Source organism: Danio rerio, chromosome 14 (genome assembly GCF_052040795.2).
Source record: "Danio rerio strain M-AB ecotype USA chromosome 14, GRCz13ab, whole genome shotgun sequence".
In the NCBI taxonomy this organism is placed as follows: domain Eukaryota; kingdom Metazoa; phylum Chordata; class Actinopteri; order Cypriniformes; family Danionidae; genus Danio; species Danio rerio.
In genome coordinates, this window is record NC_141034.1 from 757501 (window position 1) to 762500 (window position 5000).

The 5000-nt window shown below is 42.8% G+C and overlaps 1 protein-coding gene across 5 annotated transcripts in view; it reads right to left on the reverse strand.

The window, feature by feature from the left end:
• Window positions 1-5000, reverse strand: part of afg2a (AAA ATPase AFG2A) — a 56803-nt gene that overhangs the window by 20924 nt on the left and 30879 nt on the right. The gene's annotated exons all lie outside the window — the stretch shown is intronic.

The following is a 5000-nucleotide window of genomic DNA, read 5'->3' on the forward strand; positions in this document are numbered from 1 at the left end:
AACTCATCCAGAAACTGTACCTGGATGATGGAGACTTAAAGCCGTGCTTCAGACTGAGCCAAGCCCAGTTTGATGAACTGTTTGCCGGTGTCGGCAGGAGTGTTTTACCCCGGGACACCAACAACAGGTGTCTGGAGCATCTAGAGTGTCTGAAGAATCTGGAGGGCCTGGAGCATCTAGTATATATAGAGCATCTGGTGTGAATCAAGTTTCTAGAGCATTTGGAGAGTTTGGAGCATCTGTTACGTCAGGTGCATGTGGAACATCAGGAGCATTTAAAGAGTCTGAAGCATCTGGAGCGTCTGGTGCATTTGGAGCATTGGGACCATCTGTTACGTCTGATGCATCTGGAGCATCGAGCGCCAGGAACCTCTAGAGCAGGGGTGTCAAACTCAATTCCTGGAGGGCCGAAGCCCTGCATAGTTTAGTTCCAACCCTGCTGCAACACACTGACCTGTATGTTTCAAACAAGCCTGAAGGACTCAATTAGTTTGATCAGGTGTGTTTAATTAGGGTTGGAACTAAACTGTGCAGAGCTGCGGCCCTCCAGGAACTGAGTTTGACACCTGTGCTCTAGAGCATTTAGAGAATCTGGAGCATCTGGAACATTGAGTTTATGGAGCATCTGGTGCGTCTCGAGTGTCTAGAGCATTTGGAGAGTCTGGAGTTTCTGAAGCATGTGGAGTTTCTGCAGTGTCTAGTGCATCTGGAGCATCGAGCGTCTGGAGCATTTGGAAAGTCTGGAGTTTCTGGTGTATCAGGAGCATTTGGAGAATTTGGGGAGTTTGGAGCATCTGGAGTGTCTAGAGCACAGGTGTCAAACTCAGTTCCTGGAGGGCCGCAGCTCTGCACAGTTTAGTTCCAACCCTAATTAAACACGCCTGATCAAACTAATTGAGTCCTTCAGGCTTGTTTGAAACCTACAGGTAAGTGTGTTGGAGCAGGGTTGGAACTAAACTGTGCAGGGCTTCGGCCCTCCAGGAACTGAGTTTGACACCCCTGGTCTAGAGCATCTGGAGCAGAGCGTTTGGAGCATCTGGAGCATTTGGAATTTCTGGTGCATCTGGAGCATTAGGAGCGTCTGAAGCTTCTGAAGTGTCAGGATTGTCTGGAGCATTAAAAATGTATGTAGCAGGGGTGCCAAAACTTGGTCCTGAAGGGCTGGTGTCCTGCAGATTTCAGCTCCAACTTGCCTCAACATACCTGCACGGATGTTTCCAGAAAGTCTAGTAAGATCTTGATTAGCTAGGCCAGCTGTGTCTGATTGGGGTTGGATTTAACTTTGCAGGACACTGACCCTTCAGGACCGAGTTTGGAAACCCCTGGGCAGGAGCATCTGAAGCATTGAGTTGCTAGAGCGTCTGGTGCATCTGGAGCTTCTGGAGCATCTCCAGCATTGAGTTTCTGGAACGTCTGGAGCATTTGGAGAATCTGGAACGTCTGGAGTATCTGGAGAATCTGTCAGTCTGGAACATTAGGAATGTCTGGAGAACCTGGAGCATTTGGAAAATCTGGACCGTCTGGAACATTAGGAACGTCTGGAGTATCTGGAGCATCTAGAGAATCTGGACCGTCTGGAACATTAGGAACGTCTGGAGTATTTGGAGCATTTGGAGAATCTGGACCGTCTGAAGCATTAAGAACATCTGGAGTATTTGGAGAATCTGGACCGTCTGGAACATTAGGAACGTCTGGAGTATCTGGAGCATCTGGAGAATCTGGACCGTCTGGAACATTAGGAACGTCTGGAGTATCTGGAGCATCTGGAGAATCTGGACCGTCTGGAACATTATGAACGTCTGGAGTATCTGGAGTATTTGGAGAATCTGGACTGTCTGAAGCATTAGGAATTTGTGGAGTATCTGGAGCATTTGGAGAATCTGGACCGTCTAGAGCATTAGGAACATCTGGAGAACCTGGAGCTTCTGGAACATCTGGAACTTGTGAAGAATTTGGACCGTCTGGAGCATTAGAAATGTATGGAGCATCTGGAGCTTCTGGAGAATTTAGAGCATCTGGAATATCTGGAGCATCTGGAGCTTTTGTAGTGCCTGAAGTGTTTGAAGTGTCTGGAGCGTTTGGTGCACCTGGAGCAACTGGAGAGTCTAGAGCATTTGGAGCTTATGGAGTGTCTGCAACATCATGTGCGTCTAGAGAGTTTGGAGCATGCCTCCAGCGATTCTGGAGCATCTAAAATGCCTAAAGCATCTGAAGTATCTAATATTTCTGAAGCGTTTAGAACATCTGGAGAATCTGATGCATCCGGAGTGTCTGTAGTTTCTGGACCTTGTGAAGTGTCTGGAGCGGTGCAGCTCCTCATTAGTGGCTTCCGCTGGTGTAATTGGTGTGTGTCGGTCCTGCCGTTGGATGCGTCTCTGGCAGGCTTGTTTTTCCAGCCCTGTGTTTGTGTTCAGGGGAAGCGAACGCTGTAATCAGAGCTCTAAATGAACACTGTGAGGGGAAGCGCAGCATCTTTTTTTAGCTCCAAACGTTACCGCGCTGCAAAAGGGACAAATTTTGTGGCTCTCCACAAGAGATGAGTTCTGGTGTCCCGGCCTGCTGTGTTTTACATCTGTCACGGGTTTGGAAAGTCTAACCTAGCGCTCCAGTCTCAAGACCAGCAGAGTTAACACACTTGAGGAACTGAGACCGGTGTGAGGACACAAAATAAACCGTTTATACACTCGCAAAACAGAATTTGTGATCATCTACTCATGTAAAGAGTGTTGAGGCTCTAAAAAAAGATAAAGAACACAACAGTACAGCCAGCTAATTCAGTTTCACCGTAGAAAAGGTAAAAAAAATATATAGTTTTTAAGTTTAAGTACCAAATTAACAATTAAACATTCAATAACAGCTTCTAGCAAATTCTCATATGTTTGGCAACCCTTATCATCATATTTCTCTGCTGTAAATGCACTTCCCTGGGACTAATGTGACTGTCCTGTAATCCTTTTGTCTTCTCTCTCTCTGTCCAGACCCTCATGCCTAGTCTATGTTAGCCTACCATTGACAGACAGCACAGCATTATCAAGATTACCAAGACAGCACGGCATTATCCCTGATTGTATCACCCTTTACTGTTGTCTATTTATTTAATATTAATATTTTATTTATTTATAATTAATATGTTGTATAAAATCTAGCAGTTTGCTTTCTATTAATATTTTTATTATTATTTTCTTTTTTTACTATTATTCGTTAGGCGGTGTAAGGGTTTATTGAAGTGGGTTTGATATATATATATAAATCTTTGTATAAGTAATGTCATGTTTGGCAAAAAATAAGAAAGAAAAAACTAAAACAAATTAAATTTTCAGCAAGTCAGTTAAACATAAATCTGACTCTAAATAAATCTCTAACAATGAGATTAATAAATAATGCATGAATGAATATGAAGAGGTAAAGAATCTTAAAAACACATGCTGTGATGAATTATACACTTATTATATTCCCATACATGCACTTTTAATCCAGGGCTGTTTTATTCTTGGAAAAAGATTTTTATTATATTAAATTATAAGAATTGCAGATGTGTTCTCCTAATGTTCTCTAGCCAATTTACTCCGTATCATTACATCATAATTATAATTGTAAGCACATGTTGGAATGATATATTCATTCATTCATTTTCTTTTCAGCTTCTTTTCGGAATGAACCGCCAACTTATCCAGCAAGTTTTTACGCAGCGGATGCTCTTCCAGCCGCAACCCATCTCTGGGAAACATCCACACACACATCCACACACACTCATACACTACGGACAATTTATCCTACCCAATTCACCTGTACTGCATGTCTTTGGACTGTGGGGGAAACCGGAGCACCTGGAGGAAACCCACGCAAACGAAGAGAGAACATGCAAACTCCACACAGAAACACCAACTGACAAAGACGAGGCTCAAACCAGTGACCTTCTTGCTGTGAGGCGACAGCACTACCTACTGCGCCACTGCATCGCTGGAAAGACATATGTGAAACCTTATTTAAAGAGTAAATAATAGCCCCTTTCACACATACAGACCTTTCTGGAAAATTACCGGTAGTTTTCCGGAAAGGTTTTATGTGTGAACAGGTCCTTTTTGAAAATACCGGTAAATTCGTTCTGGCTATTTTCTGGAAAGAGAAGTTGTAAGATTACCGGCAATTTGCCGGAATGCTGCGCTGTGTGAATGCAGAAGGAAGATTGCTGGAAAGAGCGCGTGCACGTCTAGAACGTGCTGACGTGAGACGCCTGCTTTAGCCAATCAGAATAGTCAGAAGCATTTACGTCTGCGCGGTTTATGAGAATAAAAGCTTTTGAATATTTTTCCAGACGCATTTAGCTGCTAGAAGTTAGTCAGATAACGTTTATATGTTCATTCTAATGCCAACGGTGTAAATGATTAGCGATAAGATGCTTATGATAAGCCGTTGTTTGTTTACCTTCAAGCTTTGCATGTGCACGTGAAACAGCCCATGAGCGCCAGCACACACACATATGTAGATCTCAACATGTGAAAGTGTTTCCCTATATGTTTTCATTGAAATTGTTCACAATACTGATCATCCACAGAGTTTGTGATGTAGTCAAATGTTTACAAACACAAGCGCAGCCGTTTACAGCTCATTTCTGCTTAATGATGTCAGAATTACCACTATTTTGGAGGGGATGTGAGAATGGTCCTTTCTGGAAAAATTCCGTCACGTCCTCGCCTGTGTGAACAGCACTTTAAATTTACCGGTAAAGTTGTTCCGGTAATTTTCCATATATTTACCGGTATCACTGTGTGAAAGGGGCTAATGACTCATTTAGGGTCTCATATTCTTGTTAAACTATTATATCGCTTCAGAAGATTTACAACACAACACTGACTATAATCAGAAATGTGGCTTGACCATCAAACAATCACTGAACTCAGAATGATCATGTTACACTAAAGGTAAATTCAGCTTTATTCTGTCACTGTCGTTCAACAAATGACATTTATTAAATGTTGACCATGAAAAGTCATTTTAAA